Source organism: Nuphar pumila, chromosome 3 (assembly GCF_984573655.1).
Source record: "Nuphar pumila chromosome 3, dmNupPumi1.hap1.1, whole genome shotgun sequence".
Taxonomy (NCBI): Eukaryota; Viridiplantae; Streptophyta; class Magnoliopsida; order Nymphaeales; family Nymphaeaceae; genus Nuphar; species Nuphar pumila.
The window spans coordinates 73,762,869-73,781,781 of NC_143251.1; positions in this window are offsets into that span (position 1 = coordinate 73,762,869).

An 18,913-nucleotide genomic window follows, 5' to 3' on the forward strand; every position below is an offset into this window, starting at 1 on the left:
ACCAAAGATAATCTTGATAAGTTTGATTCAAAATCAGATGAATCAATATTTCTTGGATATTCTTCTAGAAGTAAAGCATATCGTATTTTCAATAAAAGAACATCTTGTATTGAAGAATCTTTACATGTTGCATTTGATGAGAATTGTGAGCAGGTTATACCTCTAAGCGAAGGAGAAGAAGTAATACTTCAAGAAGAACCCTTGATAGAGAGTACTTCTCAACAAAATATTCCTCTTCAACCTGTTTGAAAAGAAGTTCCTAATCATCCACATGAACAAGTTATTGGAGAAATAAAGAGTGGTGTCCAAACTAGAAGGCACTTAAAAAAATATATTGCAAATGTTGCTTTCATATCTAAATTAGAACCAAAGAATATCAATGAGGCTTGTGATGATGAATTTTGGCTTTTGGCCATGTCTGAAGAACTTAACCAATTTACTAGGAATGATGTTTGGGATCTAGTTGATAGACCTAAGGATCATCCAGTAATTGGAACAAGATGGGTCTTTCGAAATAAGCTGGATGAAAATGGTGAAGTTATTCGTAACAAAGCAAGGCTAGTAGCACAAGGCTATAATCAAGAAGAAGGCATAGATTTTGATGAAACCTATCCACCAGTGGCTCGATTAGAGTCAATTCGAATGATGCTTGCTTTTGCTAGTTACATGAACTTCAAGTTATATCAAATTGATGTTAAGAGTGCATTCTTAAATGGACACATCAATGATGAAGTTTATGTAGAGCAACCTCCAGGCTTTAAAAATGAGAAATATCCAGAAAAAGTCTACAAATTGAAAAGAGATTTGTATGGACTCAAACAAGCACCAAGAGCGTGGTATGAAAGACTATGAAATTTTCTAGAACAATCTGTTTTTTCCATTGGTCGGGTAGACTCCACTTTATTTATTTAAAATCTTAATTCAGATATTCTTATTGTGCAAATTTATGTTGATGACATAATATTTGGTTCTACTAATGATTCTCTTTGTAAAGAATTTGCTAAAGCTATGCAGGAAGAGTTTGAAATGAGCTTGATGGGCGAATTAAACTACTTCCTTGGACTTCAAATAAAGCAAACTGAAGAAGGAATCTTTATCAATCAGGCTAAGTATACAAAAGAACTTCTCAAGAGATTTGGGATGGACTCATCTAAATCAAGAAGGAATCCTATGAGTACAACTACTTTTCTTGATAAAGATGAAAATGGTAAAAATGTAGATACTAAGATCTACAGAGGTATGATCGAATCTCTATTATACTTAATTGCTAGTCGACCTGATATTATGTTTAGTGTTTGTATGTGTGCAAGATTTCAAGCTAATCCAAAGAAATCTCATTTAATTACAGTAAAACAAATTCTTCGTTATTTGAAAGATACTTCAGATTTCGGTTTGTTTTACCCAAAATCATCTTCCTTTGATTTAGTTTCATATAGTGATGCAGATTTTGCAGGAAGTAAATATGACCGCAAGAGTACTAGTGGAACTTGTCATTTCTTAGGAAATTCCTTAGTCTCTTGGTTTAGTAAAAAGCAAAATTCAGTATCACTCTCAACAACTGAAGCTGAATATATAGCGGCTAGTTTAGCATGTTCACAAGTACTTTGGATGAAACAAACCTTAAAAGATTTTGGTTTGAATTACTCCACAACAACTATTTATTGTGATAACACTAGTGCTATAAATCTTTCTAAAAATCCTGTTCAGCACTCAAGAACTAAGCATATTGAAGTTAGACATCATTTTTGTAAGAGATCATGTGTTAAAAGGAGATATTGCGTTAAATTTTATTTCCACTAAAGAACAACATGTCGATATCTTCACTAAACCTCTTAAAAATGAAGATTTTATAAGAATTAGGAGAGAACTCGGTATTTGCTCGTTTTTGGATTTGTAAAAATGTTGATTTTTGAACAAAATCTCAAAATCGCACTATATTAGTCGACCGATAAAATTCTAGTCGACTGATGTTTTAGTATTTTAGAATGAATCGCACCATATTAGTCGATCGATATATTTCTAGTCGACTGATGATGTTTTTCGAATGAGTCACATCTTCAACAACTTGCTTCAATTCAGAAGGATGTAACTGCCATTAAGGATTTGCTAAACTCTCTCTTCTGATCTTTGTTGTCTAAACTTTCATACTCAATGGGTTGTAATATTTTAAACTTGTATCTCTATTTTGCTATTTCTTCCCTTACTCTTTTTTATTCTGACAAAGGGGGAGAAAAAGATAAAGATAGCATTACATTGCAATTGCAGGAGATCTTGATCTTGCATGAGAAATGCAAAATTAAGAGTAAAAGAAAGCTTTGAATGAATGCATGAAGTAATGATGAATGGAAATGCAAACCAATCAATATGTGATATATGTGCTTTAAATGTGCTAACTTTTAATGTTTTGCAGCATATTGATAGGGGGAGTAAAATCTCCATCTATGCATCTAAATGCTTCATCTTTGATTAAGTTTGTCATCATCAAAAAGGGGGATAGTGTTACGACAATGAAGCCATACATGATACTTCAAGTACAAGGTTTTGATGATGAGCAAGTGGAATCAACTGCATTTCAGCTAAGGCTATGAAGAAATTGAAGAATTCGATGAAGAATCTTTAAAGACTAGTGTGCAAATGGTTAATTCATTAAAAGTCTTAGATTCTTGTAAGAGCCTTACTTAGAGTGCATATTTAGGTTGCATTTCACCTTAAAAATCTTTAGAAAAACTTTTCTAAAAGAAACACTCTTGAAATTCTTTTTAGAAAACTCTTTTCTTAAATTTTCATGTTTATTAGTCGACCAATCGACTTACCAGTCGACTAATCCTTTCGCGCCATATTTTCTAAAAAGTCATTTTTGTCAAATTAGTCGACCGAAGGTTTTATCAGTCGACTGGACAGAATGTCTGTTTTCTGGAAAATTAGCAGCAGTCGACTGAACAGAACATGTGTTTTCTGAAAATTTAGCAGCAGACGACTAATGCTTTTATCAGTCGACCGAACAGAATGTTTGTTTTTCAGAAGATTTTAGCAGTAGTGTTTTTCAGTCTACTGATGATATTATCAGTCGACTAATTTTTCTCAAGTCGACTAAGTTTCAAAAGTTCAGATTTTCAAACGGCTCGATTAACAGATCAGTCAACCGACGATAACTATCAGTCTACTAATAACTAACTATTAGTCGACTAATTGATGTTTCAGTCGACTAATTTTGTCGTTTTCCTGAAACTTCAAAAAGGCGTGTCTTTTCATTTTTCAAACGTTTTGATCGTTCAAAATGGACAGTTTTGACACCCTTTCATACCCTCAACGTATGGAAAATTTTATCTATAAATATGAGTGCTTTTTACACTAAAAAACAACAAGAATTCAATCGATTTGAATCATTTACTTATTGCTTTTCACTCTTATTCATTCAAGTATTTGTTTTCTCACTCACTTGATATTTTCACTTCAGTTTTTCACCCAAATCACTTTGAGAGATAGTGAATTCGTGAGTAGAGTATTTCAACAACCTCAAAAGCCAATTGCATCTCATTCGCATTCAAAAGAAAGGCTCATAGGTTGTATTGTAAGTTGTTACTTATTTTCTGTAAAAAGAAGGACTCCTTGGTGTAAAGGAGTTGTTTGCTTTCAGTAGGGTTGTTACTGAAAGTGGGAACGGTTTTGGTCTGTGTGATCTTGTAGTTTACAAGGTTGATAGTGGAAATCTCAAGCGGGTTTTGCTTGGGGACTAGATGTAGGTTGGGATAGACCGAACCAGGATAAAATCTTGTGTTCTTTGTGTGTTTTGCTTTTCAATTTGCAAAATCCTTCAATATTCCGCAGAAATTTTTAAAAGCACTATTCACCCCCCTTCTAATGCTTGTTGTCTCGATCCTAGTGCACTTTCAGATAGTAGCGAGGTCGGAAAATTGGGTCATGAAGGAACGAGTCCATCACACTCTCCCTAAAAAGAGGGTCCTTTATGACAAAAATGGCCTAGTAGGAAAATTGGGGGGCCATAAGAAAAGCGAGTCTCCGTCGAGCCTCTCCCTTTAAAAGGGTTCCTTGTGTGAAATTGGAAATTGTTTTGCAAACGGTTCACAAAGACGCGAGTCCCTTCAAACTCTCCCTAAAAAAGGGCTAAGTGAACGAATTGGATAGCATGCAAAAAGAATGAGCTCCCTCGAACTCTCCCTATAAAAAGGGTCTCTCACAAGAGAAAATGATTGAAATTGGATATTGGGATTGATTGAACCAAAGGTCGAAATAGGAAATTGTGAAATTGATTGTTGGAAATTGGGTGACCCGGAGGTCGAAATTGAGAATTGAAAATTGGATGACCCAAGGGTCGAAATTGGAGAATTGAATGATCCGAAAATTTAAATTGGAAATTAGTGGGCAAAATGTCGAATTTGAGAAGTTGACTGACCCTGAGGGTCGAAATAACTTGGATCAACATAGGAGAATAAACGACTCGGGTCAGAGCTTGAATAAGGTAAAGAGATTACGAGTCGGAACCCAAATCAACAAAAGGAGAATGAAGAGATCGAGTCAGAGCTTGCATAAAGTAAAAAGATCACGAGTCGGAACTTGGATCAACAAAGGAAAATGAAGAGCTCGAATCAGAGCTCAAATAAGGTAGAGAGATCACGACTCGGAACTCGGATCAACAAAGGAAAATGAAGAGCTCGAATCAGGTAAAGAGATCACAAGTCGGAACTTGGTTCAACAAAGGAAAATGAAGGGCTTGAATCAGAGCTCGAATAAGGTAGAGAGATCACGAGTCAGAACTCGGATCAACAAAGAAAAATGAAGAGCTCGAATCAGAGCTCGAATAAGGTAAAGAGATCACGAGTCGGAACTCGGATCAACAAAGGAAAAATAATTTGAAGGAAAACCCTTGTCGGAACTCGGATCTTCAAAGAAAAATTAATTTTGAGGAAAACCTGAGTCGGAACTCGGTTTTTCAAAGGAAAATAATTTGAAAGAAAACCCGAGTTGGAACTCGGTTTTTCAAAGAAAAATAATTTGAAAGAAAACCCGAGTCGGAACTCGGTTTTTCAAAGAAAATAATTTGAAAGAAAACCCGAGTCGGAACTCGGATCTTCAAAGGAAAATAATTTGAAAGAAAACCCGAGTCAGAACTCATTTTTTCAAAGAAAATAATTTGAAAGAAAACCCAAGTCGGAACTCGGTTTTTCAAAGAAAATAATTTGAAAGAAAACCCGAGTCGAAACTCGATTTTTCAAAGGAAAATAATTTGAATGAAAACCCGAGTCGGAACTCGGTTTTTCAAAGGAACATATAGACCAACTTGAAAGTTGGATTTTGAAAATGTACCAGTTCGAGCACTGGATTTTTAAAAAATATACAGTTTGAGCATTGGATTTTGGTTCAGTACTAATGATTGTTTTTCAATTTTGAATAACAATTAAGAGTTATGATGTGACTGTTCGTTGAAATCCCCATACTGACCAAATTGATGTTAATGCAGTTGGATGCAAATGAATGCAAATTGATGCACATGAATGCACAAGTGTGTAAAATGAGGAATTTGTTTATCCTGACTGCATACAGATTTTTTTTTTTTTTAAATGCCCCAGTGTAACTAGGAAAAGAAAGTTTGATCCTTATTGAGGAAAATAGGAAGTTTACAAAAGAAGAATAGATGCTTCAAGTATAGAATTTTTTCAAGTGTCGAGCATTAATAGGATCTGGTAATTCTACCCTATCGGCATTGATGAGCCGATATGAGTTGCGAGGTAATGCTTTTTTTACTACATAGGGACCTTCCCAATTTGGCGACCATTTGCCACCGGGATGATGCTTGAGATAAGCTGTAGATCAAAGTACTAAATCATTGACTTTGAATCTCCTTTCGATGATAGACTTCACGTACTGCCTGGCTATTCTCTGGCGATAAGATTGAGCATGCTCTGCTGCTTTTAGCCTTCTCTCGTCGAGCAAGTCTAGCTATACCAGTCACTGCTGCTGGTATTGATCGAGAGGTAATTGTAGGAGTGATGCAAATTTCAAAGCGGGCTTCTAAACATGCAGAGGTAATACTACTTTTGTTTCATAGACAAACTCTGATGGAGTAGCATTTGTTGGCATGCGAATGGTGGTCTGATAGGCCCATAGTGCATAGTGGATCTTCTCATGCCATTCGCGGCCTGTTTCTACAGTTCGCTCCAAGATACGAATTAAGATCTTGTTGGTAGCTTCTGCCTGACCATTTCCTTGAGGATAGTAGGGAACGAAAAAATGATGATAGATTTTGAACTTTGAGCAGAAGGTCTTCATTCTTTCATTTTTTAAGTGACTGCCATTATCTGACACAATGTCATGTGGGATGCCAAAACGGCAAAGGATGCTCTTGTGAATAAAAGAGACCACGTGTCGGCCTTCTATTGTGCGCAGAGTGGTGGCTTCTACCCACTTGGTGAAATATTCCGTTGCAGCCAGAAAGTATTTGTGGCCATTTGAAGTAGGAGTGATGGGACCTACGACATCAAAGGCCCACATGGAGAACGACCATGGAGAGACAACAAATTGCAGATATGTTGCTGGAGCATGAATAGAAGGTGCATGTATCTGACATTGGACACACTTCTTACAAAGTGATAACAGTCTTGCTGCATAGTCTTCCAATAATAACCTGCTCTGATGATTTGCTTGACAAGGGTTTGGTAGACGACGTGGCCACCACAAATGCTTTCGTGTGCTTCTCTCACGACCTCTTTGGCCTCGTCTTCGTCTAAGCATCTGGAATATTCTGAACTGAATCCACGACGATAAATGACATTGGCCAGAATGAAATATCGAGTAGACATACACTGGATTGCTCATTGCTCTTTCTTTGAGAGTTCTGGAGGAAATTCACCGGTTTCTATGAAAGTTTTGATATTGTAATACCAAGGCTTCTTCTTTTGCTCAACCTGGTTTACTTGTTCTGTTGGAAAGAAGGCAGGTTGGTCAAGTCTACCGATTTCAAAAGAGCGACAAGATTCTCCATTCTTGAATGTCATAATGGAGCCTAGGCTGGCTAGGCTATCAGCCACTTGATTAAAATCTCTCTTGATATGGAAGAGCTGAAATTCTTCAAACTTGCTGATAAGAGCTGAAACAATTTTCTGATAAGGAAATAGCTTCTGATCTTTCACTTGCCATTCGGCTCGGACTTGATTGACAACAAGTAATGAGTCGTCGTAAGCATGCACTCTCTTGACATTGAAGTCTAGTAGAATCTTTAGACCTTGAATTAGAGCTTCGTACTCGGCCATGTTGTGGGTGCATTGAAAATCTAACTTGAGAGAAAATGGAATCATCTCCTTCTTAGAAGTGATTAATAAGATCCCAATGCCTATTCCTGCCATGTTCTTGGAACCATCAAAAAATAAATTCCAGATTGGATATTGCATATTTGCTCATCAGAGAAGTCATTATCGGCTTTCACCTCTTCTGCTAAAGGAAAGTTTGCCAATTGATCTGCAATAGCTTGACCTTTGATGGATTGTTGTGAGACATATTATAAGTCATACTGCATCAGTAAGACTTGCCATTTGGCGACTCGTCCACTAAGGAAAGGTTGCTCTAAGATGTACTTGAGAGGATTAAGTTTAGACAAGATTTTGACTTCAGATGCCAGCAGATAGTGTCTTAGCTTCTGATACATCCACACCAGAGCTAGGCAGCTCTTCTCTATTTGAGAGTATTTCTTTTCATAGTCTATGAAAGTCTTACTCACATAATAAATGGCGTGCTCTATCAAGCTGCCTTCTTTATACTGTGCCAAGAATCCGTTGCATGCGACTTGATTGACTGATATGTATAGCAAAAGGGATTTTTCCAATTCTGGCGGTTTTAGGATGGGAGGATTGAGAAGATACTTCTTGATCCGATCGAACGATTGCTGACATTCTGGTCCCCATTCGAACTTCACTCCTTTTCTGAGTAAGTGATTGAAAGACTCATATCTCATCGCCAAATTGGAAATAAATCGCCGAATTGATTGCATGCGTCCCTGAAGGCTACACAATTCTTTGAGATTAGTCGGGGGTGGCATATCAATGATAGCCTTTGCTTTGGCTGGGTCAACTTCAATTCCCTTTTTGCTGACCACAAAACCCAACAATTTGCCTGATTCGACTCCAAAAATACACTTTTGAGGGTTAAGCCTTAACTTATACAGAATGAGTCGCTTAAAAAATTGATCAAGGGCTTCAAGGTGATCTTCTTCTTCTTTGGATTTCATGAGGACATCATCAACATAAGCATCCATGATTTTGCGCATCTGATTGTGAAATATGATGGCCATTGCCCATTGATATGTTGCTCCAGCATTCTTGAGCCCAAAAGGCATAACTGTATAACAAAAAGTGCCCCAAGGCATAGTAAAGAAAGTTTTTGATTGATCATGGGCGGCCAACTTGATCTGATTATATCCGAAATATCCATCCATAAAAGAGAACATGGCATGTCCTGCCGTGTTGTCGATTAGGAGATCAATGCTTGGAAGTGGATAATCATCTTTCGGAGATGCTTTATTGAGGTCTCTGAAGTCTATGCAAATCCTCACTTTGCCGCTTTTCTTTGGAACAATGACAATATTGGCTAACCAATCTGGGTAGTCAATAGTTCGAATGAATCCTGCTTTGAGCATATCTTCAAGTCCTTCTTTGACTTGTTGTTCTATTCTGGGATCCATTTTCCTCAACTTCTGCTTGACTGGCTTAGCATCTGGCTTTAAAACGAGGCGGTGTTCGACTAATTTTGGGTCTAAACCTGGCATATCTTCATATGTCCATGCGAACACTTCTTCATGTTGCTTGAGAAAGTTGGTGAGCCTTTCCTTTTCTTCCGGACTTAGACTAGTACCGATCTTTAGAATCTTGGGATCTTCCTTTGAACCGATATTGACATCTTCAGTCGGATCTTGTACTAGAGTAGATGGTTCGTCTTGCTTCTGAACTGAGGCGAACTCTGGTAATTCCTGAAGAGACTGATCAAATTCTGCATAATCATCTGACTGCTTTGCAACCTTGTCATCTTCTGTGCTTGCTTTGACTCGATGAATTGTTGTCGATTTCTGGGAAGCCTTTGGGTTGAGAACGAGCTTCTTGATTGCTCGAGAAGACATTCTGAAATTTTGGATAAGAAATTTGATTCAGGTAAAATTGCCCATCATAAGACAAACAATCATTTGAAAAGAACCATGCGTAAAATGACATTGAAATTAGGAGATAGAGAGAAAGGAAATGGATGGCATCCAGATAGGCGAAGAAACTTGACATTTTATTGATTTGACTTGATCAAAGACGTTAAGACATTTATTTGGAAAAGAATAGAAAGAAAGTGTAACAATGATTTCTTAATGTGCCTCCTTAACAAAAATAGTCTTCTTTTGCTAGCTTTTTGATGTCTTCTTTTAAATCGTTGTAATTTTGAAAATATTTTTATATGAAAAACATGTGAAAACCAGACATCAAATAATAAAAACCGGTTCTCACTAGTGGATGAGACCGGGTCGAACTCAGGGAACGGGAATATATCGTATTCAAGTACACAAATCTAAACTATTCTTTATTGCCGAATTATTGAAATGTAAAATGTTCAGAAAAGGTAAAAACAACTAACTATTACAACAAATGAATACCCTTCGCAGAGGGCGTAAAGTGCAATATTTACAAACCCAATTAAAATTCTAAGTCTAAACTGAAAAGTAAAAATCTTCTATCTTCGTACTTCGTGTCACGTGGTCTCTTGTGCTCCAATCTCGTGCAATCCTGCACAATTCCAACGAAACACGAGCAGTACACGAAAGAAAAACAAAAACTAAGTAACTAAATGTTAATACTGAAATGACAATTCATTAAGGGATTCTTAACTAAGTAATACTAACTGCTAATTAACTAAGGAATCTAATTACACTAACAGCTAACTTAACCACTATTATCAAAACGATTCATAAGAATCAGTGAGACACTTAGAAAAATACATGTAAAATTCAGTGAAATTCAGTAATTCAATCAATGAAATTCAATCAATGAACTTTAACATTCCATAGATGATACTAGTATCAAACTGTAATAAACTTCAGATTTTCAACTTTAATCAAAATCCACTTAATAATCAACAAAACTCAAATCTGATATAGTAAATATCAGTAAGAAAAAATTCTGGTAATCAGATTTGAATTTTACTGATAGCAGTAAAAATTCACTTGTTCACATGCCGATATACTCATGATTAGCATAAATGAATCCCGATTCCTCTTTACAGCATGACTAAATTCCTTTTTACATCAGAACTAAAATTCTAATCTGACATTTTCAATTACTGGTTCATAAACAGAAAAACAATGTAAATCAGAAAAACAATGTAAAAACAGCAAAGCAATGTAAATCAGAAACAATGTAAAACAGAAAAAAAAATTGATTAAAAAATTAGAAGATTCCAGCTGATCATTCATCCGATATTTTCAATTTGGAGATCAAACAAAGTACATCAAGAATCACTTGGATCTATTTGATCCAAACATCTAATCATTCACACTCAAATGATCCATCACCGGAAAACTCATTCAGCTGGACTTCATCTGTCGGAAAACTCATTCAGCTGGACTTCATCTGCCGGAACTCAACTTTTAATTCATATGATGGACAAAATTTTAGTCACAAGTCATCTGCTCTTAATATTGATTAGATTCACTATACAGAAGCTCCTTCAGCAGATTCCGATCAAGAAATTTTTTATCAAAGATTAATGCAATAAGTGATCGGAATCCTTCATCAAAACAGTATTCTGGTAGGTCCTTGTCCATCGCCGGAATTTCTCTTCAGACATTTTTTCTTTTTTTTATGTTTTCCACATTAATATTCAAACCTTAGATTGAAATTCATGAAGAAGAAGAAGAAGAAGAAGAAGAAGAAGAAGAAGTTGCAGAACACTCACCGTGATTTTAGAGGGATTAGAAGAGAGTTGATCCCCTTCGGTACACCATCGCCGGATTGAAGAAGCCTCCACCTGAAAATAGAAGAGAGAAACAGGGAGAAGAAGAAGAAGGAGATAAGAAGAGGTGGAGGGGAAAGGTTAGGAGAGAGGGAGAAGGCGTACAGAGGAAGACGATTTTCATTTTCCTCTTTTGGGGTTTTTAAAGATGTTCAAACCGGTTTGAAACAGTTTTATTTTGAAAAGCAAACCGGTTAAACCGGTTTGTGTTTATTTTTGCAATTTTCAAAAATCAAAAACTATGTACCAGTTTATTATAAAATTTTCAAAGATTTAAAAACAAAACTTATTTATGAAGAACTAAAAAAAACTATTCTAAAAAATTTTTCTTTTCTAAAAAAAACAAACACTTAACATGAATATAAAAATATTTTTCTCTATTTTTTTTTATTTTTAATTGAAAATTAAAACTAAACTACTATGAATATAACAAAAACTAAAATATGCATAAAAATGTAAAATAAAACTAATTTTCATGCATTTTCTATTTTTAAATCATTTTAGCACATTTACTCGAAAACTAACATAAAATTGGGTTTTTGAAACATTATTTTATAAAATCATGCATATTTTAATGTTAATTAACCTTGAATTATATGCATGATCAAATACCCCCATGCTTATGTTTTGCTAGTCCTCGAGCAAACTAGAAAGATGCATGAAATGAAAACTATCACCTAACTCACTTTCGTAGGAATCACGATTGCATTTAGCTCATGCAACAAGCCCTTTCAACCCCTGGCTTACCCCAGTGGACGAGTAAGGTCTCGTGAGGGTTTGCAGTGATGCTACCCACAAACATCTCTGTCATGTATGCATAATATTACACATCCTCACAAGTAGTAGGTAATTAAAGACTTTGTTTTCACAAATATTTCCTGTTACAAAAAAAATCAAAACATAATTAGAGTCTTTTATATACCACCATAGAAAAATAATTTCTTTCACTTTTCTAAATATCACAATTATTTATGTTTAATTCTTAGAAAATCCAATAAAAACATATTATTATTTACTTATCCTCACACATATGTTTTCTGCATAGGTTTTCTCAATCGCACTTCTAAGCACTGAACTTTTCTTTCTTTTTCAGCTCTTTTCTCAATTTTTTCATTTTTTTCACGCTTTTTCTTTCTTTTTCTTTTTTTTGCGCACTTTCATTCTTCTCTTATAGCTTGCGTGTGGTCTGCTTTTATGCCTTGTGCAATGTCAATATCTTCTATACTTATTCAATACATACCAAAAGATATCAACTAAGACATAAAAGTGACTTCCTTCATTCACCTTTATAACATGAGAGTCAAACATTTCAACTTGTATATGTTCTCAGTTACTTAGGATCACAAAGTTTTCCACTTTCCTTTTCGAAAATGGAATTAAAAGTTTCAACTTACATCTAAGTTCCATCTACTAAGGATTGTGGAATTATCCAAACAACCTAACGCATGCTTTTTCTCACTTTTTGAGCTCCTTTTTTTTTTTACGCTTTTGTTCATTTGCTTAGTTTTTCAAAAATAGCACTGTGCATATTCATATTTATGATTCAAAATAAATTCTAACATGTATCTATCATCATTTTTTCGAAATCCGCATAAACAACCATAATTTTTAGATCTATGTCAGAAAAAAAATTTCGTGGGGCTTAAGAATCCTCTAAAAACATCAGATTTGAAATAACATTCATATAAGTTCAAACTCTTTCTTTAAAAATCTACTTTTCATGAGAGATGTGTAAACATGTGCAAGAACGTAGACAAAAATATTCAGGTGTGCAAACTACACCCTCCCCCATGCTTGAATGACACTGTCTCAGTGACACTCCCCCATGCTTATATGAAACTAAGTGAATGCACATGAGAGGAAATAAATGAGGGAAAAGAGTAGAATGACCTGACATGAATTAAAAATGCATGTTCTATGAAGATAATGAATGCAATGTATACATGACAAAGCATAAAACTCATAGACAGAAACAAAAAGAACATGAAAAACTCATGAAAAAGTAAAAACAAAATAAAATCTATAAATTCTAAGCAAATCTAATAATATACAAGATATGGGTTGCCTCCCATAAAGCGCTAAGTTTCACGTCCCCAGCCAGACGGATCCCTGGATAAATCCTTCATCGTCCATGAGATCAATGGACATGAAGTCAGACTCAACCGGGCTCTATATAGAAAAGAGTGTCATCTGTGACACTACGCACTGTGTTTCCATCCCTTCTACCTCTAAATGTAGTATCATGACTCTCTCGACATGAAGGATAGAGATTAGTCTCATCTGAGAGACTGGTCAAGAATTGAGAGTCTAGGACCGACCGACTATCAATAAATGCAACTTCAGACAAGTGGTGAATATGATCATGCTTGACTTGGTCAAGCACCTTCTGCATTTGCACCTCTTGCTTACTAAAAACAATCGGTGATCCTAAAGGCTGAGAAAATGGGGCTTTATATGATGACTGTAACAACTGAGGGCCTTGCCCCTTCTGCTGAGGTATAACGGAAATCAACTCGTCAGTAGAAATGATATGGGGCTCATGAGTCGATTCCCGAGTGGGGAGACATACCTTCTCGCTCTGAAGGGATGTAACAGATTCGACTTGCACAGGATATGAAGCAGTGGGTTGCAAGTCAAATGACATGGACTCCTCTCCCTTGGATGTGACAACAGACTCACTATGAAGGTTCCCCTGGCTTTGTCTACTCAACGTCTGAGCTAACTGTCCCATTTGAGTCTCTAGCTTGGCTATCGACTGCGTATGGGAGCAAAAAGTGGCCTTGATATCAGAAAAGGCTTCTAACATCTTCTCCTGAAATGATGAACTTGGAATGGGCTCCTGAAGAGAAGGTAGACTAGACTGAGGATGAACCTGTGGAAAAATGGGATGCGAGTAACCTTGTGAAGGGTTACTGGGTCTATACTGTGTCTGAGAGGGCTGATGGGATGGGGAAATAGAATAGTTTCGCCAACCTGGGTTATATGATGGTGTAAATGAATCAGGCATGGGTCTAGCGAAACCTTGGGCAGCATTCACCTGCTCCTGAACGAATTCAGGATATAATGGCGCTGCCGGACATTCAGAAACACAATGTGCAGGGCTAGCACATAGCTCGCACACTCTTCCTATTTGACTTCTCGAAGAATTTGCTAGGAATTGATCTAACTTCCTAGTCAACTGGTCAACCTTGTTATGCAAATCTAACTCAGACCCAACTTCGGAAATCCCAACTTTCCTAGGACCACTAGACAGAGATGTAGTCCTATCGAGCCGTGAAGACAAAGCATGATGCATCGTGTTTTCACTCAAGGTCTCGAATAGAGACCACACCTCATCCTCACTCTTGGGCATAAAAGTGCCCCCACAAGACAAATCAACCATTTGACGGTGCTTTTCAGTAAGCCCGTCATAAAAATACTGCACCAACTGCCAACGAGGCACCTGGTGATGGGGACACTTGTGGAGAAGATCTTTCAATCTCTCCCAAGACTCGTGAAATTGTTCTCCCTCAATCTGCGAGAAACTGATTATGGCTTTACGAAACTGCTTCGTCTTACCAATTGGGAAGTATTTTTTAAGGAACTCGCGCTGCATTCCTTCCCAAGTGGTAATTTGAACCGTATCGAGAGCCTTTAGCCAATGTTTAGCTTTATCTTTGAGAGAGAACGGAAACAACGTCAACCTCAATGCTTCATCTCCAAAATTGTTGATCCGCACTGTCGAGCAGATCTCCAAAAAATCATCAATAAGACTATATGGGTCTTCGTTGCTAAGGCCATGAAAGGATGGTAGCATTTGAATGATACTGGCCTTTATTTCAAATTGATTGGCTCCTACATCAGGTCTCGTGATGCAGGAGGTGGGAGTGTATATGGTGGGCATGAAGTACTCCTTAAGGGTACGGAACAACGACCGATTTTCGGCCATGGTGATAGGATAAGGAGTTCTCCTAACAAGAAACTCGGGACTCAATTAGCTCGGGTCGAGTGATCGTTGCTTGTGCATACACCTTGAAGTAGACCAATGTAGCACCCGTCTTAATTTTGGGTTTTCTACCTAACTAACACGCTAGCGGCCAAACCACGCAAACCACAAAGCAAGTAAACTAAAAACAACAAAAACTAAACAAACACCACGCAGTTACACATAGCAGAGATTATGCATAAGAAATATCAAATCTATGTGTACGGTACCAATCGTACACAGTCACCTCTAAGGGGATCCTAGTAGATGGGCTGTGTAGAAAAGTAAGCTCGTCTCTAAGATATGCACATACGTGGTTCTAAACCTAAATGCAACACAAACACTAGGCAATAAAGCGAATACTAATATTACGTCGTTCCCCGGCAACGGCGCCAAAAATTTGATGTCTTCTTTTAAATCGTTGTAATTTTGAAAATATTTTTATATGAAAAACATGTGAAAACCAGACATCAAATAATAAAAACCGGTTCTCACTAGTGGATGAGACCGGGTCGAACTTAGGGAACGGGAATATATCGTATTCAAGTACACAAATCTAAACTATTCTTTATTGCCGAATTATTGAAATGTAAAATGTTCAGAAAAGGTAAAAACAACTAACTATTACAACAAATGAATACCCTTCGCAGAGGGCGTAAAGTGCAATATTTACAAACACAATTAAAATTCTAAGTCTAAACTGAAAAGTAAAAATCTTCTATCTTCGTACTTCGTGTCACGTGGTCTCTTCTGCTCCAATCTCGTGCAATCCTGCACAATTCCAACGAAACACGAGCAGTACACGAAAGAAAAACAAAAACTAACTAAATGTTAATACTGAAATGACAATTCATTAAGGGATTCTTAACTAAGTAATACTAACTGCTAATTAACTAAGGAATCTAATTACACTAACAGCTAACTTAACCACTATTATCAAAACGATTCATAAGAATCAGTGAGACACTTAGAAAAATACATGTAAAATTCAGTGAAATTCAGTAATTCAATCAATGAAATTCAATCAATGAACTTTAACATTCCATAGATGATACTAGTATCAAACTGTAATAAACTTCAGATTTTCAACTTTAATCAAAATCCACTTAATAATCAACAAAACTCAAATCTGATATAGTAAATATCAGTAAGAAAAAATTCTGGTAATCAGATTTGAATTTTACTGATAGCAGTAAAAATTCACTTGTTCACATGCCGATATACTCATGATTAGCATAAATGAATCCCGATTCCTCTTTACAGCATGACTAAATTCCTTTTTACATCAGAACTAAAATTCTAATCTGACATTTTCAATTACTGGTTCATAAACAGAAAAACAATGTAAATCAGAAAATCAATGTAAAAACAGCAAAGCAATGTAAATCAGAAACAATGTAAAACAGAAAAAAAAATTGATTAAAAAATTAGAAGATTCCAGCTGATCATTCATCCGATATTTTCAATTTGGAGATCAAACAAAGTACATCAAGAATCACTTGGATCTATTTGATCCAAACATCTAATCATTCACACTCAAATGATCCATCACCGGAAAACTCATTCAGCTGGACTTCATCTGTCGGAAAACTCATTCAGCTGGACTTCATCTGCCGGAACTCAACTTTTAATTCATATGATGGACAAAATTTTAGTCACAAGTCATCTGCTCTTAATATTGATTAGATTCACTATACAGAAGCTCCTTCAGCAGATTCCGATCAAGAAATTTTTTATCAAAGATTAATGCAATAAGTGATCGGAATCCTTCATCAAAACAGTATTCTGGTAGGTCCTTGTCCATCGCCGGAATTTCTCTTCAGACATTTTTTCTTTTTTTTTATGTTTTCCACATTAATATTCAAACCTTAGATTGAAATTCATGAAGAAGAAGAAGAAGAAGAAGAAGAAGAAGAAGTTGCAGAACACTCACCGTGATTTTAGAGGGATTAGAAGAGAGTTGATCCCCTTCGGTACACCATCGCCGGATTGAAGAAGCCTCCACCTGAAAATAGAAGAGAGAAACAGGGAGAAGAAGAAGAAGGAGATAAGAAGAGGTGGAGGGGAAAGGTTAGGAGAGAGGGAGAAGGCGTACAGAGGAAGACGATTTTCATTTTCCTCTTTTGGGGTTTTTAAAGATGTTCAAACCGGTTTGAAACAGTTTTATTTTGAAAAGCAAACCGGTTAAACCGGTTTGTGTTTATTTTTGCAATTTTCAAAAATCAAAAACTATGTACCAGTTTATTATAAAATTTTCAAAGATTTAAAAACAAAACTTATTTATGAAGAACTAAAAAAAACTATTCTAAAAATTTTTTCTTTTCTAAAAAAAACAAACACTTAACATGAATATAAAAATATTTTTCTCTATTTTTTTTTATTTTTAATTGAAAATTAAAACTAAACTACTATGAATATAACAAAAACTAAAATATGCATAAAAATGTAAAATAAAACTAATTTTCATGCATTTTCTATTTTTAAATCATTTTAGCACATTTACTCGAAAACTAACATAAAATTGGGTTTTTGAAACATTATTTTATAAAATCATGCATATTTTAATGTTAATTAACCTTGAATTATATGCATGATCAAATACCCCCATGCTTATGTTTTGCTAGTCCTCGAGCAAACTAGAAAGATGCATGAAATGAAAACTATCACCTAACTCACTTTCGTAGGAATCACGATTGCATTTAGCTCATGCAACAAGCCCTTTCAACCCCTGGCTTACCCCAGTGGACGAGTAAGGTCTCGTGAGGGTTTGCAGTGATGCTACCCACAAACATCTCTGTCATGTATGCATAATATTACACATCCTCACAAGTAGTAGGTAATTAAAGACTTTGTTTTCACAAATATTTCCTGTTACAAAAAAAATCAAAACATAATTAGAGTCTTTTATATACCACCATAGAAAAATAATTTCTTTCACTTTTCTAAATATCACAATTATTTATGTTTAATTCTTAGAAAATCCAATAAAAACATATTATTATTTACTTATCCTCACACATATGTTTTCTGCATAGGTTTTCTCAATCGCACTTCTAAGCACTGAACTTTTCTTTCTTTTTCAGCTCTTTTCTCAATTTTTTCATTTTTTTCACGCTTTTTCTTTCTTTTTCTTTTTTTTGCGCACTTTCATTCTTCTCTTATAGCTTGCGTGTGGTCTGCTTTTATGCCTTGTGCAATGTCAATATCTTCTATACTTATTCAATACATACCAAAAGATATCAACTAAGACATAAAAGTGACTTCCTTCATTCACCTTTATAACATGAGAGTCAAACATTTCAACTTGTATATGTTCTCAGTTACTTAGGATCACAAAGTTTTCCACTTTCCTTTTCGAAAATGGAATTAAAAGTTTCAACTTACATCTAAGTTCCATCTACTAAGGATTGTGGAATTATCCAAACAACCTAACGCATGCTTTTTCTCACTTTTTGAGCTCCTTTTTTTTTTACGCTTTTGTTCATTTGCTTAGTTTTTCAAAAATAGCACTGTGCATATTCATATTTATGATTCAAAATAAATTCTAACATGTATCTATCATCATTTTTTCGAAATCCGCATAAACAACCATAATTTTTAGATCTATGTCAGAAAAAAAATTTCGTGGGGCTTAAGAATCCTCTAAAAACATCAGATTTGAAATAACATTCATATAAGTTCAAACTCTTTCTTTAAAAATCTACTTTTCATGAGAGATGTGTAAACATGTGCAAGAACGTAGACAAAAATATTCAGGTGTGCAAACTACACCCTCCCCCATGCTTGAATGACACTGTCTCAGTGACACTCCCCCATGCTTATATGAAACTAAGTGAATGCACATGAGAGGAAATAAATGAGGGAAAAGAGTAGAATGACCTGACATGAATTAAAAATGCATGTTCTATGAAGATAATGAATGCAATGTATACATGACAAAGCATAAAACTCATA